Genomic DNA, 27,281 nt, shown 5'->3' with positions numbered 1-27,281 from the left:
CAATTTATTTTAAAAATTGCCCGTCATTTCTCTATCTCCCACTCTAAACATCTTAGGCGTATTTACATGTTACTGGAGCTCTGTGAAATGTTTGAAAGAGAGAGGGAGTTTCAATGGAAGCAAAAGTTGGCACTATATATAAAGGGACTGTTGAGCCAACTCCCCTTTACGGAGCGAAAGTGAATATGATGGAATCTGTCGAGATAAAAACGTTTCTTATAATGAGGAGGATGAAATTCGATGAAAAATTCATGAGAATCTAAGCGTAGTTGATATTACGGATGAGTGTTTTCAGTTAAAGTAGGTGACATGAGGAGAAATGTGTATAAATAAATAGAAAATGGGTGTACAATCTGGAAGCTTCAACAGCAAAGATAAGGATAAGACGTGGTACGGAAGCTTTAAAAGGAAGGACGTTTATTTCCAAGATATATATATATATATATATATATATATATATATATATATATATATATATATATATATATATATAATATTGCAACTACTGCTGCCATTATCACAGAGCTAAATAATAATAGCGGAAGCAGCAGAGGTGCGAAACAATCCAGTCACAACAAAGCATTCACAATCAAGTCAAACAACATTATTTCAAACAGCGGCAAGAAAATAGCAGCGGCATCGTTAAAGCTCTCTCTCTCTCTCTCTCTCTCTCTCTCTCTCTCTCTCTCTCTCTCTCTCTCTCTCTCTCTCTCTCTTCCTAGCTGGGCGACTGAGAATTAACAAAGGATAATCAATGGACATATTTTTAAATAGAATCATAAAAGGGAAAGGAATCGATGAAGGAAACACAAGCAGCTGTGTTTGCTCGGGCAGTCCCATATGTCCTGCCAAGGGAGAGAGAGAGAGAGAGAGAGAGACGTTAGGCATCACTGGATGTGAAGGACAAACGGACGGACACACACACACACACAGATCTGATGACTCTTGATTGATTGCCTAATCAGTGAATCTGAGGTCTTTCAGTGAACCGTGGAACTCCATCACCGTTGTAAAAATAAATTATGAACGATTTTGTATACATACATACATATATAAAATAGACATACATACATACAGACATACATACATACATACATACATACATATATAATATATATATATCGAGCTACAATGTCCTTCAATATCTAATCGCTCTACTCGGAAATTAATATTTTTCATATATGTTTAACCGAAGGGGAATTTATTAGTTCTATTATCGCCTAATAAATTCCCCTTCGGTTAAACATATATGAAAATATATTAATTCCTAAGTAGAGCGAATTAGATATTAAAGGACATTTGTAGCTCGATATATGTATATGAATCACGGTAATGTGATATGACTCATATATATATATATATATATATATATATATATATATATATATATATATATATATATATATTATATATATATTGAATGTATGTATATAAGTGTGTGCATCTACATCCATCCGTCTATCTCTCAACCCATCTATCTATCTATAGAGCAGAGAAGTAGACAGATAAATAGATTAGGTAGACATATGCACATATACATACACACGCATATACTATATATGAGTCCATAAATACTTACATAAATAAAATTGTTTTCTTTTTGAATTAGTGATTATTCCCGTCCCGCAAGAACTTGACAAATCATTAATTTATTTCTTCTTTTTTAAAAGATATTTTCAATTACAATCATCCTATTTCGAATATTTGTCGCTCCAATTCGTGCGCCTAACATTTTGTTATTTTTCTTTTACTCTTTATTCGTACTCGGATTTAATATCCTCTTAATCAAAATTAGAAATTTTGACCCAAGATACCCGCAGGCATGTAGGCTCAATATCAATGATTAAAGATAAATAAAGAAGGGAATAAGCCTGCCCCTCCCTCTCTCTCTCTCTCTCTCTCTCTCTCTCTCTCTCTCTCTCTCTCTCTCTCTTGGGATGATGTGGAGAGATGTAGGTACATGCACCGGCTAATTTTAGCAGATTTTTTATTATGATACATTGCTAGATTTTTAAATGTTGAAAAGGGGTGTCTTTCTTCCGAGTAAGCAAAGGCAACATTTTATTAATTTCTTAACTAGAAATAAATAAGCATAAAATATGTGAAAATGGCGAGAACCAAAACGTGATCTACGTAAACCGTGAACTTTATCATCATCGTGTAATTTCAATGCGTATAGTGAAATGAGATTGGTTGCAATAATTACAATAGCAAAATTACGCGAGACCATTGTAAGAGTTTTATTACAAAAAAATACAGGTATATATATATATATATATATATATATATATATTATCTGTGTGTGTGTGGTGTGTGTGTGTGTGTGTGTGTGTGTGTGTGTGTGTGTGTGTGGTGGATTTTTATCATATCATCGTGATTTATATACAAGCATTAAGCTACAAATGCCCTTTAATATCCAATTCGCTCTACCTCGGAAATAATGTATTTTCACGTATGTTAAACAAATGGGAATTTTTTATTTTTAGTTAATAAAAATTTCGTCCTCTCGTGCATTCGAACAAGCACTTGGGGGAGAAATCAGGTCCTGATTTCTCTTCCATGCGCTGGTTCGAATCCACGATAGGACGAAATTATTATCAACTATAAAATTTCCCTTTGGTTAACATGTATGAAAATATGTTTCCGAGGTAGAGCGAATTGGAAATTAAGACATTTCTCTTGGCTTATATAATGTAAACACACACATTAATATATATATATATATATATATATATATATATATATATATATAGTATATATATATATATTATAGTCATATATATATATATATTCATATTATATAAAACACATCCCACAAGGACTGGTCCCTCCCAAATCCCATTGTCTCCATCCAAGTAAAAGAAAGTAGCAGCAAATCAGGGGACCTTCATCAGCAGAAGCATCAGCATCCTCGTAATCTTCGAGTCTTTATCCCCCCAAGAGAAAGGAAATGAGATTGCTGGGTGGAACTGAGATGGATGGGGAGAGGGTGGGGGGGGGGGAGGGAGGGAGGGAGACATGGTCCTGGTGCTTAAGGGGGCAGGGAGGGGCTGACCCGAGAGGCACTTCAGAGCGTTGTATATGATGCTTATGAACCTGTCTCGGCCAAACGTACCAATAATTACCCACTTTTTCCGTGATGTACTCTGTGGTTTTGTACACGCTTGCTCTCTCTCTCTCTCTCTCTCTCTCTCTCTCTAAGTAGTTTTGTAAATTTCCTCTGTCTCTGTAAGTAGTTTTGTACACTCTCTCTTTCTCTCTCTCTCTTAAGTAGTTTTGTACGCTTCCCCTCTCTCTCTCTCTCTCATAGTAGTTTTGTACATTTCTCTCTCTCATTGGTTTTGTACGCTTCCCCTTCTCTCTCTCTCTCTCTCTCTCTCTCTCTCTCTCTCTCTCTCAGAAACAATAACAGGGACACAGTCAAGAGTTCTTTCTTATCTCGTCTATCGGGGAAGTTTAACTTATCAGATAGGTAGCTCCGGAAATAACCCTTATGAAAACCTTTCCTGCAGATGACGCTCAAGCATCAACAAATCAGGACAGATTTAATTCACCGAATAAATCATGGAGAGAGAGACCTTACCTTACAGACCTTCATCTTGTTCCGGGTTGCACAGGTCCCTCGTGTGAGGCACCCTCTAATGTCTACCAGAGAGTTGCTAGTACATCTTCCGGTATATTTGCATCTTCCAATCTTGGATGGTCTGGATGCAGTTTAGATATTTGCCGAGCTTATTCTTAAACACCTCTACGCTCATCCTGATATATTCCTTCAGATGAGCTGGCAACGCATTGAATAGACGCTGCATTATCGATGCTGGCGTCTAGTGGATTAATGTCCTGTGTGCTTTCCTTATTTTTCCTGGTATAGTTTTGGGCACTATTAATCTACCTCTGCTTGCTCTTTCTGATATTTTTAGTTCCATGATATTTTCTGCTATTCCTTCTATCTGTTTCCATGCCTGAATTATCATGTAGCGTTTCTCTTCCTTTTATCCTTTCTAGACTATATAATTTTAAGAATTGTAGTCTTTCCCAGTAGTCTAGGTCCTTAACTTCTTCTATTCTAGCTGTAAGGACCTTTGTACACTCTCTATTTGTGCAATATCCTTTTGATAGTGTGGGTACCATATCATATTGCAATATTCAAGTGGACTACGACATATGTTTTATAAAGCATAATCATGTGTTCAGCTTTTTCTTGTTTTGAAGTGCCTAACAAACATTCCCATTTTTGCTTTACATTTTGCCAACAGAGTTGCTATTTGATCATTGCATAACATGTTCCTATTCATCATCACACCAAGGTCTTTAACTGCTTCCTTATTTGTGATGGTCTCATTATTAGGTCCCTTATATGCATATAGCTTTCTTTCTCTGTCTCCATAATTTATTGATTCAAATTTATCAGAGTTAAATACCATCCTATTTACCTCTGCCCAATCTATACTTTGTTAAGGTCTCTTTGTAGAGCGTTCCTATCTTCCATCACAAGTAATTTTCTCTACTTATTCTTGTGTCATCTGCGAAACTACTCACTACCGAATCCTTAACATTATTGTCTATGTCTTCAATCATAATAACAAACAGTATTGCAGCTAACACCGTACCTTGCGGCACACCGGATATTACCTTGGCTTCATCCGATTTCTCGTCGTTTGCAATAACTATCTGTTTTCTGTTGTGTAAAAAATTCTTTTAACCATCTTCCTACTTTATCCACGATATTGTGTTTTTCTAATTTTCTTCGCTAAATATATTATGGTCTACTTTATCAAAGCTTTTGCAAAGTCTAAATAAACCACATCTGTTTTCATTTCCGCTTTTCATATTTTTTGAATATGTTTTCACGGTGGACTAACAGTTGGGTTTGTGTACTTTTTCCGGGTACGAAACCATGTTGTCCTTTATTAAACAAAATTATTTTTTATTAAATGTTTCATAATATTTTTCTTCATTACCCTTTCATACACTTTCATAATATGTGATGTTAGACTCACAGGCCTATAATTACTTGCCTCTAGTCTTGATCCACTTTTGAAAGTAGGGGTAATATATGCTAATTTGTGCTCATCATATATCTTGCCTGTATCTACACTTTGTCTTAATAATATTGCAAGTGGCTTTGCGATAGAATGAACTACTTTCTTTAACAAAATAGCAGGAATTCCATCTGGCCCTGCAGCAGCTCCATTTTTAATTTCATTAATAGCCTGCACAATATCAGCTTCATTAATATCTATGTCTGCTAAATATTCACTATTTTCATCCCTTACTTCTATATCATTATCTTCATTATCTATTCTAGGGTGAATTCTCTCTTATATCGTTCTGCCAGTTATGTTGCAAATTTCCTCTTTTTTTTCATTCGTTAATCTCCCTTCAATTCTCAGAGGGCCTATTTCTATTCTTCTTTTATTCATCTTCTTCGCATATTGAGTATAATAGTTTGGGGTTTTGCTTGATTATTAATAGGGTTTTTCTTCCAAGTCCCGTTTTTTCATTTTCTTTTGATTGTATAATCTTTTGTTCTGCATTTCTATCTTACTTTTTAGTTCTATAACTTTCCATGCATTTTTTTTCTTTTGCAAGACCTTTTTTCCATTTTCTGATTTTCTGAACAAGATCCTTCTGTCTCTTGGTATGCATGAATGATGTTTACTTTTCTTCTTCGGTATATACTTTTTTCCACTATTCTCCAATATTTTATATAATATCTCCGTATTTACCCTTATGTCATCACTTACGAAAATGTTATCCCAATCTTTGTTTAATTCTTCATTAATTTCTGACCATTTTATATTTTTACTGTAGAAGTTGTATTTTCCATATCCTTCCCACTTTTTCATTTCTTGCTTATCTCTATTTTCACTTGCTTTGGAATGAACTGTTAATTCTATGACATTATGGTCTGAAAATACTCGCATTATAAACTATTATTTCTTTAACATAATTCATCTCGTTCACAAATACTAGGTCTAAAGTATTTTCCTTTCTTGTTGGCAGGTGATTTATTTGTTGAATGTTGTATTCTAGTAGCATATCTAATAGCTTTTCAAATTGCCTCTTATCTTCTGCACTACTATTACTCTCTTTTTTATATGTATAATACAACCACAATCTCCTATTCGTTCTTTCCATTCTACGAAAGGAAAGTTGAAGTCACCAATAGATAGAATAGTCCAGTCCTTGTGATTTCTACATATATCATCCAATTTTTCAATTATTAAGTCAAACTCTTTAGTATTAGGAGGTCTATATATTACTATGTTCATCAATTTTTCAGATTCAAATTCTACCGCTATTAGTTCACATTCTGAGTACTATATTTCTCATATATTTTTCCTTGTTTTTGTCTTTCCCATATATTGCGGTTCCCCTTGATTCCTATTTTTTCTATCTGATCTAATGTTTGGAACCCTTTTATTTGATCATCATTCCCAGTCTCTTGGGAATACCAGGTTTCACTTATATTCATTATACTATTTTCTTTTCATTTTGGGTTAGTTCTCTAAGTACTCTATTTTTCTTTTTGAGTTACTCGTAACTAACCCTGCGCATTCATCACTATGATGGTTTGCGTGTTTTCCTCCTTCTTCTTTAATACTGGTAGTAATAAGGATTCTCCCATGTCTCTTTCCTGTTCTGGTATGTTGTTCTTTTTTTCATTTCCAGAAATTCTGACATTAAAAAATCCAACTTTTCCATAATATTTGATCTTCCTTCATCATAATTATTCATTTGTGTCTGAATCTGCAATTTTCTTCGTGTTTCTGCAATATCTCTTGCATAATAAATACAGTTTTATCTCTTGAGTGGAATTTCGGAGCTGTCTTTGAAATTTTTTGCTGACACCTCTGCATATCTCATTGGTGGTTTGCTCTCTTTTACTGATATTCTTGATTTCTCTTCTTTATTTGTTTCTTTCTTATTTTGGATTTATTACTTGGTGGTTATTTATTTGATTATGATTCATGGCTACAGGGTGCATATATTTGCATTTTTTGTCGAACTTACATCCTTTTCCTTCTTTTAGGTTTTTACATATTTTTGGATGCAGATCTCTGCAATCATCCCCAATATCCATCTAAGTATGCACATTTACCATATATTTCTAGTTTTGACATATCTTAGGATGTTTGTAGTAACATCTTTCTCCAAATCTGCAATTCCCTCTTTTCAAAAGGTTGCAGATTTTGTCTTTCTTGTCTATTTTTTTCCTCTTTCCCGTCATTGTATAGATCTGGGTAGAGCCTCTTCGATTTGCTTTCTGTTGTCATATCGTAATTTATTTCTTCGTAGGTATGCTGCTTTATTGCCTCATATGTAGTATCAATGAGTATCTCTGCATCCATACTTTTATCTTGTTCTTTGTTTTCCTTATTTTTTTTCTGTCATTTCATTTTTGTTTACTTCTCTTCCGTTTTCCTCTTCTTCTTTTTCTTCTTCTTCTTCTTCCTTCCTCTTCTCTTCATCCTCAACTATTTGTACATTCAATCTTGATTTAATAACATTGTCTATCCATGATAGACATGTTGAACAAAAAATTCTTGTATCTTTCTCAAATCTTGTATTACCTCAGCACACTGTGGATGGGTCGGAATGTTGCATGCAGCACATTTTCTGATTAGGTTTTGTGGATTGACTATGCTATACCAAAAACCTTACACAGTTTGCATGCTTTTGCATTCTTTTTGCCTAATGCATCAATTAGGATATTCACAAGATTCACCTTATCCATTTTCTTTGTCGGAATATGTTGGTTTATGTTATATTTCTTTATGAGTCTCTTGACCACTTGGATTTATTTGGAACTTCTTCAATTATTTTCAAGATGTTTTCATTAGATTTGTTCCAGTTTGAAGGATTATATCCTTTCTAAAATATATTCTATGAATGCTTTTGTACTTTTTTGGTTTAGGACTTGTTGCTGATTTCATAGATGAGAAATGCCAGTTTCCCTTCTGCTACCTCATCATATTGCGAATCTGGTCTAAACACGCCAAATTAACGCCACCTTTTTGTTTCCCGCAGTTGGAACTTACTGCCATCTTGTTCTGATTTATAGTATTACACTGAAAAATAAACTAACTTAGAAGAACGTTTTATCCACTATTTTTTCACACTAATCTTTTAATACCGATAGTTCAAGAACACTTCTAGATATTTCTCAAATTCTAGTCGTATGTTAAACTTGTGATATCTGTTGATTATTGTGACTTCACGCGGGTACGTCTCACCAAGCAAGATGGCTACTACGAGAGAGAGAGAGAGAGAGAGAGAGAGAGAGAGAGAGAGAGGAGAGTTCCCTTAAAACAGCTTGAGTTTACTCTAGATTCATTCTAGATTCAATGCTAATAATTAATCCATGGATATAGGAAGTAACACAGAGAGAGAGAGAGAGAGTATATCTTCGTTTTACCAGACCACTGAACTTATAAACAGCTTTCCTAAGGCTGGCCCGAAGGATTAGATATTTCTACGTGGCTAGAAACCAACTGGTTACTTAGCAAGGAGACCTACAGCTTACTGTGGGATCCGAACCACATCCAGACCAGAAATGAATTTCCATCACCAGAAATAAATTCCTCTGATTTCGCGTTGGCATAGCGGGGAATCGAACCCGGGCCCTGAGATCGGTAGTCGAGCAAGTAACCAACTCGTCCAACGAGGAACTAAGAGAGAGAGAGAGAGAGAGAGAGAGAGAGAGAGAGTCATTCAGAATTCAATGCAAATATTTTAAGGATACAGGAAGTAACGTATTAGGTCTCTCTCTCTCTCTCTCTCTCTCTCTCTCTCTCTCTCTCTCTCTCTCTCCTCGAGAAGAATCAGATGTTCAATGGGCTTCTGTTGAGAAATGTCACCTTGCTCAATGTAGTGGCAGAAGGCTCAAGATTTAATCTCTGTCTAGGATGTGAAAATGCGAAGAAAAATTAAGGGAACATGAAGAAAATTGTTACGGATAAAACTTTAGTGCTTTTTGAAAGCATTGAAAGATGAAAGAAGTTACAAATGAGCGCAAATTACACCTAGGACTTGGTAAATTCCATATCAATTATATATTTGCACTTATTATTACAAATCATAAAAAATATTAAGTACAAATTTAATAAAAGGATTATATGTATATATATATATATGCATAACTGAATCACGAAAGTTAGGAATGTGATAAATCCATAAATAAAGATATATGCCACGAAGGAAAATAAACAACGGAGTATCCGCGAGACCTTTCGACGTTCAAACGTTCTTTACTAAGCAGATGAACTGACATACATGAGGAAAAAGACAAAACAAGAAGATTCGTATAACTGACAGATAGGGATTATAAAGAGATTAGTACCTAGAATCCGACACACCTGGAAGATGAATAACCTTCCCCAACAAGCATAAACAATGGGTACAATTAAAAGTTTAAGACAATCATCTCAGATACAAGGTCAAGACAATTAAAGGATTATAGGTGACAGCTATTCAGAACTTTGGTAAACAAAACCATATTCACAATACATGTTAGACATACATTACAACGAAGATAACTCTAAGGCAACTAATTTTTATTTAAGTCTGTAATTATATCTTTGAGGTCATTCTTAAACATGTTGCAAATACAAGGGTCTAAATGAAAAAGGCCACGACTAACATTGAAATTACAATGAAAAGTAAGTTGTATTAAAGCAGATTCTAAAAGATTTCGTGATAAGACATCTCTCTTGACTTTGCAATTACTGAACTACCAACTCAATTTATTCGGTGGTTGTTTTCAATTAAATGAATGAATATTGCATTAGATGTTTGCCCAGTTTTTACAGAATATTTTTGCTGGCTTAGCCTTACTTCTAGGCCCTTGCTAGACTGTCCTAGATAAAATGAGGGACAATCCATACTTGGAATTTTATATATTATGTTGTTGCTCTCTCTAGGGCCATTTTTTATTAACATTCCTTTTAGTGTGTTATTATAGGAAAAAACAAGGTTGACATTAAAAGATTTTAACAATGATTTAATGGTTTCAAATCCGTTAAAATAACGTAAACTGAGAATGTTCTTAGAATTTTCTTTCTGCGTGTTATATAAAATTCCATGTATGGATTGTCCCTCATTTTATCTCGGACAGTCTAGCAAGGGCCTAGAAGTAAGGTTAAGCCAGCATAAATATTCTGTAAAAACTGGGCATACATCTAATGCAATATTCATTCATTTAAGTGAAAACAACCACCGAATAAATTGGGTTGGTAGTTCATTAATTGCAAGGTCAAGAGATGTCTTATCACGAAATCTTTTAGAATCTGCTTTAATACAATTTACTTTTCATTGTAATTTCAATGTTAGTCGTGGCCTTTTACATTTAGAGTTTTAGACCCTTGTATTTGCAACATGTTTAAGAATGACCTCAAAGATATAATTACAGACTTAAATAAAAATTAGTTGCCTTAGAGTTATCTTCGTTGTAATGTATGTCTAACATGTATTGTGAATATGGTTTTGTTTACCAAAGTTCTGAATAGCTGTCACCTATAATCCTTTAATTGTCTTGACCTTGTATCTGAGATGATTGTCTTAAACTTTTAATTGTACCCATTGTTTATGCTTGTTGGGGAAGGTTATTCATCTTCCAGGTGTGTCGGATTCTAGGTACTAATCTCTTTATAATCCCTATCTGTCAGTTATGCGAATCTTCTTGTTTTGTCTTTTTCCTCATGTATGTCAGTTCATCTGCTTAGTAAAGGACGTTTGAACGTTGTTTATTTTCCTTCGTGGCATATATATTTATATATATATATGTGTGTATGTCTTCCATTCATCTATCTATCTACCTATCTATCTATATATATACATATAACATATTAATATTATATATAATACATATTACATTATATATATACATATACAATATAATATAATATATATTTATATAATATATTATTATATAATTATATATACACACACATAACTAGAGAGAGAGAGAGAGAACAATATTAAGTTGGTCTGCAGCGTTCATATCTAATCCAATCTTTCCTTGTCACCTCTCCATCTCCCTCCCGTCTCAAGAACAGCATTAAAGACTTGCACACACAAACAACTCCCAAGAGTGAGAGAGAGAGAAATTACCCTTTAAAACGCCCATTAAACAAGAACGCCAGAGACACTGGCGAGAGCAGCCCAACAGGAAGGCTGCAGAAGAAGGTGACGACGGACATATAGTCGTCCCTACAAGTAGCTCAGAAGGTTAAGAGGTTTTCGAAAAGAGAAATCCGTCTAGCACAAACTTCTGCTGCCACCCCGTGAGGCTGAAGGACAAAAACAGCCTCCCAGGCAGTAGAACGTCACCTCCCTTTGGTTTCTAAGCCTCGCCATTGGCTACATCAAGAAAGCGGTAGAAAGGCCGAACCAATCAGAAGAGAGGTAGAGACTCTAGAGTGTTTTCCTTTCAAGAGAGAGACTGAAAGAGAAAGAGTATGACGGAGGGGGAGTTTGGGTGTTCTTGAAATGTAAGTGTAAAATAAAGACTCAAGTTGTTGTTAATGTTCCACTGATAATGACTTCCAGGTCCCTGAGCTGAGTTCCTATTGAGAATTGGGGTGTGTGAACCTGCCATTGAAGCTGGGAAGTGCTTAGGGGAACACCAAAAAAAACAATTTCGCATACAAAAAAAAAGAAAAAAAAAAGAAAAAAAAAAGATTATTAAGTTATATGATTACATTTGATTACAAAATTTATCTATACAACGCAAGCATCATCATTTCAGAGAAGAATCAATACAAATTGTAGGGATGGCTTATATCTGTCATACTAGCTGAAGTGTCAGCTGGCGACTTAATCATGAAGGATGCTCCCGAACGGAAAGGAAACACATGAAAAAGAGTATATACAAGTGCGCGCGCACACACACACACACATATATACACATAAATGTGTATATATATATATATATATATATATAGATATTATATATATCTATCTACAGTATATTAATATTACTCTTATATATATATATAATATTATAATCTATATCTTATACTCTTCTATCTATCTATATATAATATATATATATATCATATCTTATATATATATATATATATATATATATATTAAATCAAAAAAAATCTGTGACAACTGGATGTTTCATGACCTTTTCCCCACACCTGCACATCTGCTTTACATACAACATGTTGATCATCGCAATCCATTTTTTCGTTAATTACCTAAAATTGAAACAAACAACAAACATAGTAGTGCCTGTGTAGATTTTAATGAAATTCTATATAAAAAATCTATTGGCAGAAAAAAAATAGACGTTGAAAAGAAATACTACAGATCCTGACACTATCTTTAGGAAAAATGAGGAAACAAAACCTTTTGATAACCAACTACTGACTTACTTGTATCTAAAAACTTTTCCTTGGGCCACCTTAGAAGCAATTTTTCATACACCATTAGAAACAGTAAAAGATTATTTATTTAATACTTTCACGCTTAAAATAATCAATAGCAACGATTCACCACACGTCACGGTACTGTAATGAAGTGGCAATAAATGCCAGACGATTACGTAGCATAACAGACAGACATAACATAGTAGATAGTTGGGAAAAACTCTCTAACGCGAGAGTATATGTAATGTTCCAAAGGATCCACAATAATTAAAGAAAATAAATAAAAAGTGTTTCGAGTCCGTGAATAATTTATTCGCAACACTTTTTATTAATGTGGATCCTTTGGAACATAGTAGATAGTACTAACCAATAACTCTGCTATCAAAGCAAGTCTTAAATTCAGTCACAAGACTTCTTTCCTAATGTACCTATTCTTGCAGGTCTCCAGTAACTAATCGATACCGGCCGTAGGTATGCAGACGAATAATGGACAAAGCATAAAAAGAGCTGCAAAAGTTCATCGGGAATCATAGTCTGGAATCTGTGCATGGATTCCCGTATCTGGGGTACATTATCACGAGGTCTCACGGAGATATATTTGACTTAGAACACAGAAAGGTTACTTTCAGTGCAACATGGTTGCGAGGGTTGCTGTTGCTCTGAACTAGTGTGGGACAATCTTTATCGCTTTGGTGGATTATATAAGTATAGCACTCTTGGCTTTCACCTGAGAATCCTGGGTTCTATCCTGACGTGAAATGGATATTTACTTGCCGTACGCGTGATTGGGTGTTAATATCAATCAAATCCACCCCAGGCGAGTTAATTCGGATGAAAAGCTACCATTTAAGGCACTGGTAGATTGAAAATGTAGGTAAAACTCCTTTAGTTAGCAAGTAACTAATTATTTAGTGTGCAAGTGCTGTAGCGCTTATAAATCTGGGGCTCATTTTGTAACACTTTTGGCTTTCACTAGAGTCTCGGATTAAATCATGCAGGACGATAAAAAATTATAGCTATTGCACATATGACATATTGTTGATGTCATGCATTATCATCTCTCTCTCTCTCTCTCTCTCTCTCTCTCTCTCTCTCCCCAAAGGGACAAAATAAAACAAGGCAGGTTATCTAGGTAACCTAACCCTAAACGAACACACGAAGTCATAATATTCCGTATTAAGGAAGAGGAAGACAAACAGAGAAAGAAAAGGATAATCTGAAAAATTATTACACATTTTATGATTGATGACTTCATGAGAGCCAAGCACTGGGTCACTTTCGGACAGTGAGCACGCAAGAGGTGACAAGGAGTTGAAGTGGTTGGACAGCAAGATAATAAAAAAAAAAAGGGAGGGGGGGAGGGGGGCTCCAGAAAAAACGAGAGACGAAGTTCAATAATATAAAAGTGAAACTGTGAGAAACACAAACACCCCCCCCCCCCCCTCTCCATATTTGCACTAAGAAGTCATAATGAGAGCGGCTGAACAGCAAAGCTGAATGCAAGAAGCGTTAATGGAGGTAAAGTAAAAGACTAAAAAGTGAGAGCATCTAAAGGTCGAATGGACGTTGCAAACCCCCTTTACTAATGCCTACAGTGCACCACGTGAGGTGCACTCTCGGCACTATCCCCCAACGGCGTTACTACACATCCGAGAGATAGACTTCACTATCGATCCATATCGACCTTAAATGATGATATAATAATCACGGTACACTTACAACACAAAGAAAGAATTCAGTCAGTTCACTTCCCTTCAATCTACCTAACGTACAATTTACGAACGTATGCTGACAAAACATTCGCTGAAAACCCTGAGATAAAGAAGTGAAAGCGTTCTCTCCTTCCCCTCCCCTCCCCCTCAAATCTCTCCCATCCCACCCCACCACCCCCAACCTCCCCTCTCTTACCCACACACCGCTGTTCGATTTTGAGAAATCGTGTCACGTGATCGCTCTATTGATCAACATTATCTTGTGTATTAACTCCGTCACCCCCTTAACTCAGCGGCCGCGGACCACAATCAGCTCGACGTTCACTTAAGACCATTATCCCAGCCCATTAGCCAGGCGTTAAATGGTTTTTATTATCAATTTGTTCACTATTCCTACATCCCTACCCACCTCTCTCTCTCTCTCTCTCTCTCTCTCTCTCTCTCTCTCTCTCTCATACTATACGTACACGAACACATACTGCCAGCATGTACATATATATATTTGACTATTTGTCTTTGCTTACATTTTTATATCACACGGACAAAAACACACATCTAGGCTAGACGCACATCTAAGTGGGAGAACGTGGGGCTTGCAACCTCATCCTAAAAGGATTTGCTGGAAAATAAATAAATATATTATATATTATATATATATATATATATATATATATATATACACGTACATTATACGCATGCGCACAAACAATATATATATATATATATATATATATATATATATATATATATATATATATACATATATATACACACATCCAAATACATAACTCAATGTATGCAAGTATATTCATACATGCGCGTTACAAACTCCTTCCCTCGCATTTATGCTTTCCATTCATCCATTAACACTCCCCCTTCCACTGTTTTCTGTTCCGAGGGAGAAAAGAAGTGCGGTAGATGTTATAACTACAGTATCACTCACTCTGTGACATTTTATGTATCATTAGTTACATACAACGGTCCGGAGGGGAGGGGAAGAGGCGGGGACACGGACACACACACACACACACACACACACACACACACACACACACAGAAGGGGCCGGGGATATTGCTGGATAGATATTTTGGGTTAACGTGGAAAACTATATACGATGGTGGAATCAGGTATACATTATAGAAGCCATGAACCTGCTAACATAAAATACACACTAAATAAAAACGCATATACTATACCATATAAAAAAATACGTATAAAAACAGTGAACAAACAAGTATATAAGACATATAACAACGTCTGTAAATGCTGAAAAAATACGTATATAAAAACAACGTATGTAAATACCAACGAAACACTTATATAAAAGGCTTTTATTAAAACGCGCATATAGACCTTGAATAAACACAAATATATATAAAAGGCCATACATAAAATGCGCATATAAACAATGAATATACACGTAAATAAAATACGTATATAAACACTGAATAAAGTCGCATATAGCAGACATTATGCAAAACATGTATCTAAACATCAAATTCGTACGTACAAGATCGCAAATAAAACACGTGTATAAACACAGACCTCATAAAAGGCGTTATACAAAACACGTTCTAAACGGGTTTTAAATCGATTTAAAACCCTGTGTAAATTACTGTCCGTATGCCCACTGTTCATTTCCCTGCCTAAATTAACTTAAATTTTCCAATAGAAAACGCATAAATAAAATGACTAAAGAGTGCATGGGGAAGAAGGACTAATAAAAAGTAGACGAAGACCCAGAAATATACAGAGACAGGTGAATGACAGACAGAACAGAGGACTGGCACAACAAACCAATGCACGGACAATACATGAGACAGACTAAAGAACTAGCAGCGACGACACATGGCAATGGCTACTGAGGGGAGAGCTAAAGAAGGAAACTGAAGGAATGATAACAGCGGCACAAGTTCAGGCCCTAAGAACCAGATATGTTCAAAGAACGATAGACGGAAATAACATCTCTCCCATATGTAGGAAGTGCAATACGAAAAATGAACCATAAACCACATAGCAAGCGAATGCCCGGCACTTGCACAGAACCAGTACAAAAAAGAGGCATGATTCAGTTGGCAAAACAAGCCCTCCACTGGAGCCTGTTGCAAGAAACATCAGCTACTTGCAGTAATAAGTGGTACGAGCACCAACCTGAGGAGTGATAGAAAACGATCAGGCAAAGATCTTCTGGGACTATGGTATCAGAACGGATAGGGTGATACGTGCAAACAGACCAGACGTGACGCTGATTGACAAAGTCAAGAAGAAAGTATCACTCATTGGATGTCGCAATACCATGGGACACCAGAGTTGAAGAGAAAGAGAGGGAAAAAATGGATAAGTATCAAGATCTGAAAATAGAAATAAGAAGAATATGGGATATGCCAGTGGAAATCGTGACCCATAATCATAGGAGCACTAGGCAACGATCCCAAGATCCCTGAAAAGGAATCTAGAAAAACTAGAGGCTGAAGTAGCTCCAGGACTCATGCAGAAGTGTGATCCTAGAAACGGCACACATAGTAAGAAAAGTGATGGACTCCTAAGGAGGCAGGATGCAACCCGGAACCCCACACTATAAATACCACCCAGTCGAATTGGACTGTGGTAGAGCAAAAAAAGAAGAAAAAAAAGAAGAAAAAAATAATAATAATAATAATAATACACTATCACTAGATGAGATTTAAAAAAATACCTTTCTTCGTTTGAAAACACAAAGCCCCATGGGTTAGACGATTAACAAAACTATAAGGACAAAAAAGAAATGGCACCATGAATTAGAGGACTAACAACAACAAATAAGAACAACAAAGAATAAATGGCAAAAAGTAATAGAGATGACCCGGGCATCTTGTAGCCGAAATGTGAGCGAGTGATTATTATGGTACATTGGAAATGTTATCTAAGATCTCTTTCTTCGTTCGATACCAAAAGCTCTATGAGTTCAGTAACTAATAAAATATATAGATAACACAGAAAAAATGCACCTTGGGTTATAGGACTGACAAGAAAACAATAAAAACAATGGAAAATAAATGGAACAAATTTACTGAAGACTAATCGAGAAACGGTAGTCTGGAGGTGTTCCAAATCCCCCCTCGGTCGAAATCACAAATATCTTCGAGTTAAATAACCAAAAGCAAAAATGAAGACAACGAAGAAAAAGGCCCCATTTGTTAGACAACTCGCAAAAGCAACAAAAACAATAAAGATAACAAAGAAATAGCAAAAAAAAAAAGTAACAGCGATGATCCGAGAACCGCGTAGACGAAATGCAAGCCAGTGATTATTATGGCAGGCTGCTGGAAGTGTTCTCAGGATCTGGCTGTGACGGTTCGCACGCAACCTGCTGATGGAGTGTGCTGGCACCGCTCCAGAACGCCCAGCCACCACAGCATCTTCATCAGTTTTAAAGATGCACAATTGGGAACGAGGTGCAACGCTGTTCTTGGCTGCTTTTGTCGAATGGGTTGAGAAAATGGGTGATTCTTGTGTTTAGATCTTCCTTACGGAAGGACTTTATATTTTGTATACATTCATACATACACACACACACACACACACACACACACACACACACATATATATATATATATATTTTTTTTTATACACTCGATATACACCGAAACATGTTGAAGTGCCTTAAGTATGAAAGTAGGTCATACTGATTTAAAATTTTTATGATGTGAGAAAAATGGGGAAAACGAGAGAGAGAGAGCCAAAACCTTTGTAAATAACCTATTACAATAGAGAGAGAGAGAGAGAGAGAGAGAGAGAGAGAGACCTAGTAAATATCCAATTATAATCTAATGAGAGAGAGAGAGAGAGAGAGAGAGAGAGAGAGCAGAGAGAGAGAGAGAAGAGAGGAGAGGTGGTCTCACAATCATAGCTATCAAAACCTCTGTAAATATCCTATTATAATCTAGTGAGAGAGAGAGAGAGAGAGAGGAGAGAGAGAGAGAGAGAGAGAGAGGATCACAGTCATAGCTATCAAAACCTCTGTAAATATCCAATTACAATCTAATGAAAGAGAGAGAGAGAGAGAGAGAGAGAGAGAGAGAGAGAGAGAGAGAGAGAGAGGTCTCACATCATAGCAATCAAAACCTATGTAAATATCCTATTATATGAGAGAGAGAGAGAGAGAGAGAGAGAGAGAGAGAGAGAATCTCAGTCATAGCTATCAAAATATCCTATTATAATCTAGAGAGAGAGAGAGAGAGAGAGAGAGAGTCAAAACCTCTGTAAATATCCTATTATAATCGAGAGAGAGATAGAGAGCTGAAAATAAATATTTGTATTACTTATTTTCTCTCTCTCTCCGTCTCAATTAACCTAAATGAACACACCCACCGTTTACGCATGAAAAAAAAAAAAAAAAAAAAAAAACATGCACCACACAGGATCAAACTATGTATTCTATGAACTGCAATTTTAGTAAAAGTATTATATACTTTCTGTTCATAAGACTTCATCAATTTGTTAATCTATTTTTCCTTTACTCATAACAGATCTATTCTTCCCCTATATTTCCCATTACTTTCTGTTACTTCTTTGAAATTAACACCATTTCTTTGGAAGCTTGAATGTCAATTTAATGGCCCTTGTAGGATTGTTCCATGTCAGGACGGTTCGTGTTCTGAATAATAATAATAATAATAATAATAATAATAATAATAATAATAATAATAATAATAATAACTATAGTTATTCCATATTGCGATAAAATGTATGATAATAATAATAATAATAAATAATAACCATAGTTATTCAATATTACGATAAAATGTATAATAATAATAATAATAATAATAATATTATTATTAATAAAGTTATTCCATATGACGATAAAATGTATAAATTTTGATCAATCAAAGAACTGGATATGACTGGCAATTTCAACTAAGGAAGAAAGAAATTCAAATAACTTCCGCTGAACATAGTGCAAGAAAAAATCTACGACAAAGCTGCAGTTTACACATTTTCTCATTCACGGTCAAGTAGAATAAACTCCCTTTTTCCCCAGTATCATTATCGACACGCAGGAGCACTCCATAAACTGAAGTGGAATAAGGAAATTATATTTGCTTTCCCTGGACGAACTGAAAATTCATTACAAGGTCATCGGAATGTATAATAATTCAGCTTCATTAGTTAGTCAGCTTTAGTTCTTCAACTTAACAACTCTCACTGCCAATCATGAATAAAGCTCAAAGATATTTTGGCCATGAAAACTAACAGAAACTGATATATATATGTTAAAATCAATATCTATGGCAGCTTCGTGAGGCCTGTGCTCGCGTTAAGAAAATTGATGAATTCATCAAATTCTAATATTATTATACTATAAAAGTATTTTTATTAATCCAGCTCTCGTTGAAAAAAAATCAATAAATTCGACTGATTACGATAATCTGATTCACTGAAGACAATCAATTCATTGAAGACAATCGATTCATTGAAGACAATCGATTCAATGAAGGGCAATCGATTCATTGAAGACAATCACTGAATTTCATTTAGTATATTATTATTAATATATTAATTAACCTAGCACTCTTTAAAAACATTACTGTATTATTATTATTATTATTATTATTAATCCAACTCTCGTTAAAAATCATCACTGAATCCACCTGTTTTAATAATCCACTCGTTAAAAAACCAATGAATTCGTCTGACCCGAATAACCCGAACTAAAGAAAAAGTTATAAAGGAAAACTATAATGATGCGGGTAATGTAACCAACCACTATGTCAACATTCCCATTATTATTATTTATTATTATAATAATTGCTATGCTACAAGTGTCGCTTTTCCCCCCCCCCCCTTTTTTTTTTTTTTTTTTTTTTTTTTTTTTTTTTTTTTTTTTTTGTAAATCCACACAATTTCTTAGATAACAAAGCCTCTACAAGCGATGCGGCAAAACCTCACATACATACATACATACATAAAAACAAACACGCACACATCTTTGTCAAGCATCGTTGCTTCCCATTTTTTTTTTTCTTTTCGTGATCTCCCATTTTCTTTGACAACGAATCCTCCCTCCCCAAGCGACGCAGCAAAAGTGTTTGGGGCGAGCGAGAGCGGTTTCAGCCCAAAATAAATCAAAGCTGCGGTTGTCCCGTGAGAGTGGAATGATTTGGCCGGACTGTTTTGCCGTTCTGTTGTTGAAGTCCGGACCTATCATTAATCTCGACCCTCTGGAACGTTTGATTAGTGGACGATGCGAACGCGCATAAATGGATGGCGGTCTCGGACTGGTTTAGCACTGACAGGAAGAGTGTCATTTGACCAATGAATGGAAGAGATAGTGTTGGGTCTTCTGGAGTTTTTCGATGTTCTGTCTTGTTTTGAGTATTTTAAGTATGATGTGGACTTTTTGGAACTCTAGATTTATCATGACGATGACGTGTTTTTAAGTGAATGAGTAAGCATGCAATAGTTCAAAAATATAATTTCATTTAGATGTGATCTACCTCTTCCGCCAGTATCATTTTTTTAAGAAGACCTAGATAAGGGATTTAGTAATAAGACTAAGATAAACTCTACTCTAGATTCCTAAGAGCGACGACCAGAAATTTATTGAAGTGTGTGTGTGTGTGTGTGTGTAGAAATGAATCGTTTCCTAAAAAGGCGGCGACTTGATCAGAAACAATACAACAGACTTAGCCACAACCCCCGGTAACTGCTAAATAAATTTATTCTGTGGTAAAATACATGGTATTTACCATCGTTTTCTACGTGTTTCCATAATATTACTAGTAATAACAATCACTAAATATTTAATTCACTTACTATGCCTTTGTGCAGATGAGAGAGTGGCACTTACTTTATAGAATGGCACCTTATGATTCGAAGCCTGTCTCATTAATGATTACAAGCCATGAAATCTGCTAAATGAAATATGATCCTTTCGCAGGAAATAATATAGCATTTTTCTTGCGACCCATCTTCTAATAGAAAGCTAATGAAAAAAATATACATATTTCTCCAGAGATATACGGGTGTCCTGTCAAAATTATCATAATCCAAGTTCATCTCATTTTGATGCTCTCAGTACGAAGATAGATAAGATAGATAGATAGATATATAGAGATAAAAAGCCAATAACGAGTACAGATATTAAAAAATTGTATATCTTATGGAAATGCACAACAATGGTAAAACACGAAAGTAACAAAAAGATAAGGAGAGCGTTGGCAAGCTCGTTACCTTAAAGATATGTTGATATTTTTAAGACTTTCCTGCTGCCTCTCTCTCTCTCTCTCTCTCTCTCTCTCTCTCTCTCTCTCTCTCTCTCTCTCTCTCTCTACTAAATATTCGGGAAGAAAATAGGGGGAAGATTATATTGTCTTTATGCAGGAGGTCAACTTAAAATAAAAACTACTTTCGTCCTTTTAATTTTCTTTTTTTAATTCTCTCTCTCTCTCTCTCTCTCATTGTACCAAATGCTCTGAAAACAAATCGTGAAGAGTACATCGTCTTCATGCAAGAAGTTAAAATATTTAAAAAATGTTTTATAATTTTTTGTCTTTATTTCTAGATTGCTCTCTCTCTCTCCTATATACTTTTCCATATTATACAATGTATTTTTAAACCAAGCTGAAATGAATTCAATGATGACGCAACTTCCCGTATCCTTGAACACTATTATCTGTCCTATCATTTTCTTCCTTTTTTATAATTCCCAACGTCTCTCTGCATTCCTATGACACTGCATTCCTATTACATCCTCATCACTGCCGTTGCTGCAGTTAAAACCACTATTTTTATTTCATTTCACTTTCCATTCACTTTTTTCCCTCTGCCCTCTTTGTCAGCACGCGACGCTGTTTATTCTTCTTGCACGCATTTTTTCCCAACTCCCAACCAGCCGCTGTATCTCCCCTATGCCCAAAGTTCGTCCACATCCGTCCTTACCTACGCTTGCAACCACCGCCCTCCCCCCACCTCCCCCCCTCCCCCTTCCCCCTTCTTCCCCAGTCCCCTCAATCTCAATATTTACCTCAAAACAAGAGCCTCTTTTGATGGGCCAACTCACAGTCTCGGCCTCCAGATTCGACTCCGCCCTCCCCCACCCCCTATCCTTCAATAGAGCAGTTTTATCAGTCCATCTCGCCCTTAGCACTGTGTAATAAAGATGAATATCAACTCGGCTCTCAATAGATGGACTGGGCGTGTTTAATTAGCCTGATTGATTGAGTACATAGCAGATATTCGTGCTACCGGGAGACGAGGGAGAAGAGAAGGGAGGAGAGATGAGGTCTTCTCCCCTCCCCTTCCCCCTCCACCCGACAGGGAGGGATCCTAACCCCCCACAAGAAAGGGATCCCCCCGCCCCAAACATGAAGGGTTACAGGCAGTGAGTGGTACCAGTTAGTAGATCCCTTTTACCAAACACTATGTCAACATGGATTTTAAATGATCACACAGCTGTCTGAAGGGCGGTATTGTTAAGGGCAATCCTCATTTCTGAGGGCTGCATCCGCTGATTAGATCACAACTTTGGACAGAGAGAGAGAGAGAAACAGAGAGAAACAGAGGGACACAAAATACTGTCATTTAATTTTTTGCGTTCTTTTGTGTTCTCCGTTCGCGATCGTTTGCTAAAACAAAAGGTTCTGGCTGGAGGCGAACTTCTTTTGTTTTTTTTATCTACAGTGAAATGTTATCTGTTCAAGATTAAATGGACAAGTATTTGTATTAAGATATTTCCGTATACAGTTTTAATGCTAAGACTACGAGATATGCAGCTATCTCTGTTCCTTGGAAAATTGAAGGGAAACAATGATCTCTGATTGTGATTAAATATTTATGGAATAATCACTGGCAGCGGCAAACAGAACAGACAAATGTCTCTGTGTGCATGTATGGAGAGAGAGAGAGAGAGAGAGAGAGAGAGAGAGAGAGAGAGAGAGTATAGAATTCACAGTCAAAGCTATGTAATGAAGTCCTGAAATCATATTTGCCTTTAAATCAAGCAGAAATAAATAATCTGAAACAATACCAAAATTTACTTTCAAGAACAAGCGGAACTTCAATAACAAGCATAATGTATAAAAAAACTCGAAAAAACGAAATTATGATATATCCGTGTGTGTGTGTGTGTGTGTGTGTGTGTAAAAAATTTCAAAGAAAAATATACAGACAACGAAACATCTACATATGCGAAGATATATCAAAGTAAAAAAGAAAAACACATGCATAAGGAATGGCACGGAATATGAAATTTAGGCTTGAAGCCAAGCACTGGAATCCGATGGCTTATTCAGTGCTATAATAAACTAGGTTTGTGAGGAATATGTATGGCAATGAATTTATAAATTAAATAAATAAAATAAGATTTGAAAACTATGGTAAAAATTTATATTTGGAAAAACTGATATTCGCCATAAAAATAATAATTGCACTTAGGATATGCATATAACCTTTAGCGTAAATCAAAATTAAAAAGTCGAACAGGCAGACAGACAGACACACAGACGCAGGCAAGTTGTCTGCAATTCCCTCAACCAAGGCACCTCCAACATTGCAAGCTTCACACAAATCCAGATAATAATTAGAGTTATGAAGAAGTTGTCGTCAGCATCGCGGAGGCAAAATACCTCAATAAAAAGTTGCTGAGAGACAAAAGCCGAGTGACCTTTGGGAAGGTGTCACGTAAACCTGCTGACGGAGTCTATCCTAAGTCCTTCTCTCTCTCTCTCTCTCTCTCTCTCTCTCTCTCTCTCTCTCTCTCTGCTCGGTTGACGACAAAAGAATCGGAGGAGAGTCAACTCCTTCCTTACCTGCTGACGGCCATGTTGATGGTGCTTTATCACAACTGTTGATAACGGAGGAAGGGGGGAGGGAGGAGGGGGAGGAGGAACGGTAACGATCTGGAAAGAGATGGGAAAGAAGGAAACTGAGAGGACGAAGTATAAATTGGAAAATGATGAAATTATGGCATTTAAGAAGACTGCTCCCTGAATGGTTGGAATGAAAGACAAGTTAGTCTCAGTACGATTGGTAAAAGGATCAAACTAATGCACTGAAAAAGTTAACATGAAAGATGAGTTAGTACTAGCTAAATGATTCAGTTCTTCTAAATGAAAGAGCTTTTTTATATGAGATTAAATAAGGAAAACAACTTACCACTGCTTTGGTTATTATTATACTTACAATACTATAATGTCATATTAATATTATTATAATTGTTATTATCCACACACACCTAATGCTGATCACCTGTCACCCGATTACTTCCCTTTGGCATATTAAATTAAAATAATAATACTCCCTATTAAACGAAGGCCACAAACTCTTACCTAATCATTTTCTCAACAACTCGCTGAGCGACACGCGCTCTACGTAGGCACAGATATCAGCGTATTCAAAAAAAACAGCATCTCCCAAATTTCCCAGAGGACCGGGCTAAACATCAAGAGTGCCTTCGGGCCGTTTTGAATGTAGACAAGAGACGGTGGAGTCCCTGGGGAGGGTTACTCGCCCTTGAAAAAAAAAAAAATTGGGTGTAGGCACTGTCATACGATCTGCGTGTACTAATATTATTACTGCAGTGGGGAATCTAATTATACAGGGGATAAGATGTCCGTGGTATGCATATGAATGCATATGAGATCAGATGGTAGACATGAATTTGTGACAGCACTAAAGGAATAAGATTTAACAATTTTGATAATGAACTGCAGTGAATCTGCATTTTCATTCTCTATTTTACTTATCCTAATGCAACTAATTCGAACTTGAAAGTGCTGGTATTGCCCCCCCCCTATTGAATGCCAGTTCCTTTCGGCTTTCAAACAAATTTTAATAAGTGAAAAATATAAGGAGAACTTTCTACACTTGCACATAACTCTAAGAGTTTACTCTTTCTAGAATGAGAAAACTAAGATTAACGGTCAAAAGTCTTACAAATAAATCCGACTTGAAGTTAGATTCGTTTAAATAAACCTCAAGTTAAAAGTCAAGTTAAAAGAGTGTTGGTGTCCGGAGTAGGTAATAAAGGTGCTATAAACGTGGGTATGTATTTGTGCATGTGTATATTCAGCTTGCTATACATTCTAATGTACATAGCTCTCTGATTTACTAATAAAATTTCCAGCTAGTAAGTACGACTAATGCAAGTACATAATATGATTTTAGAAACTTTGCAGCTGCACTGCACCAATAACGCCATAGAGGTAACAATGACTGGTATTTATTGATATATATATATATATATATATATATATATATATATATATATATATATATATATACTTACAGAGTGCGAAATTCTTAAATGAAAATTAAAATCATACTCGTATCTGGTAAAGTATGAGGAATTAATTGTAGAACATGACTGAAAATCGCATCAAGGTTAATTTTTATGGCAGGTGAATAATCCTCACAAAATGTATATTTCCTCCACTTCCTCATTCATGGTGGTACTAAGAGTACCGCTGACAGAAAAAAAAAATTCTTGTGGACACTGCATGGCGCATGACATTCCCATCCACGTTTTTTGCCCTACACTCCTGGTTTGCTCACGTCAGCGTTAATTCCATCTTCTATCTTATTTTTTTTTCTTTTCATCGATCAATGACACCATTTTCATGGCCATCTTCCCCTAGATAAAATACTGTTTGAGGATGAGGTGCTACTTCAATGGAAAGCATTCCGGAATATATTTCATATTCATAATGAGGAAAATTCCATCAAATCGGCCTCACTAGCATCCGTGATTGTTTTTATTTGTTTGTATGGTGTTTTTAAGTTGCATGGAACCAGTGGTTATTCAGCAACGGGACCAACGGCTTTACGTGACTTCCGAACCACGTGGAATGCCCGAGAATCGAACTCGCAGCCACTGAGGCGCTTTCATTCTTTATTAAGGAGCAAGTTAAGAGAGAATCAAATTTGCAAAGTTCTTAACGAGCAATTTATATCTGAATTTAATTTCTGGAGTTAGTGCAGAAACAACTTCGCTGCTGCAAGGAGTTTCTCCAAAGGTGCGAGTCCTCAGTTTCTCCAAAAAGAGATGGGTATAAGTTAAGTATATCTTAGTTTTACTAGACCACTGAGCTGATTAACAGCTCTCCTAGGGCTGGCCCGAAGTATTAGATAATTTCACGTGGCTAGGAACCAATTGGTCACCTAGCAACGGGACCTACAGCTTATTGTGGGATCCGAACCACATTATATCGAGAAATTTGGCCCACCGGATTGGTAGCCGAACACGAAAACCACTCGTCCAACGAGGTATAACACTCATCTGTCCGAATACCGAATAAATAAAAAATTGTAAAGTCAATGAATGATATTGGAATATAAACTTAAGAGCCTTAGACCAAAGGCCGAGCACTTAGACCTACGAGGTCAATCAGCGCCGAAAATAATGTGCGAAAAACTGTTAGGAGAGGGTATAAAATAAGATGAAAGAAAATGAATATGAATGTAGGCATGGTAAAAGGAATGCAAGGGGACGAAGGGACGCTGGAAAAAACCGTAAGTAATGCTTACAGTGTACCATATGAGGTGCACTGAAGGCATTAACCTCCCTACGGGAATAAACAGATGGGTATAAAATTCATGTCTGAAAACTGAGTAAAACAAATTTGTAATCCTACGTTCGACTGTTTTTCGCCATATATGAAAATCAAGAACACTTACTGAATAACATTTACACCAAACATGATAGTTCAGAACAGAAATAACTAAAACAAACAAACAAACAAAGTAATATTTCACCCGAGCCTGAGTATATGATACACGAACAGACAGATAGACAGCTTCACACACGATCTGTATCCGTCATGCTCAAATAGCAAGCCGACGCTGGGTGTGCGTAATACCAACACGTATCAGGACCCTTCTTCGTTCTGGATGTTGCAGGAAATCAGATATACAGAGTGGTGAAAAGGCGTCTCGTCTTTCAACATAACAATCGCATTATGCACTGCTGACACCGTCAAGTCTCTCTCTCTCCGACACCGTCACGTTTCTCTCTCTCTCTCCCTCTCTCTATGACACCTTCAAGCCTCTCTCTACGACACCGTCACGTCTCTCTCTCTCTTTCTCTGACACCGATGAGTCTCTCTTTATCCCTCTCTGACACAGTCATCTTCCTCTCTCTCTCTCTGTGATACCGTCAAGTCTCTCTCTCTGACACTTCAAGTGTCTCTCTCTCTCTGACACTTCAAG

General features: G+C 36.1%; 1 long non-coding RNA gene across 1 annotated transcript in view; it reads right to left on the bottom strand.

Annotated features, from left to right (window-relative positions):
• Positions 1-23,983, bottom strand: part of LOC135210153 (uncharacterized) — a 223,128-nt gene extending 199,145 nt beyond the window's left edge. Inside the window, exon 1 of the long non-coding RNA XR_010313466.1 lies at positions 23,885-23,983. This is a non-coding gene — a long non-coding RNA (uncharacterized LOC135210153). The remainder of the gene's footprint in view (positions 1-23,884) is intronic.
• Between the last annotated feature and the right edge of the window lie 3,298 nt (positions 23,984-27,281).

Source organism: Macrobrachium nipponense, chromosome 39 (genome assembly GCF_015104395.2).
Source record: "Macrobrachium nipponense isolate FS-2020 chromosome 39, ASM1510439v2, whole genome shotgun sequence".
Taxonomy (NCBI): Eukaryota; Metazoa; Arthropoda; class Malacostraca; order Decapoda; family Palaemonidae; genus Macrobrachium; species Macrobrachium nipponense.
The sequence above is the reverse complement of the archived record's forward strand: the minus strand, read 5'-3'. Positions and strand labels throughout refer to the sequence as shown.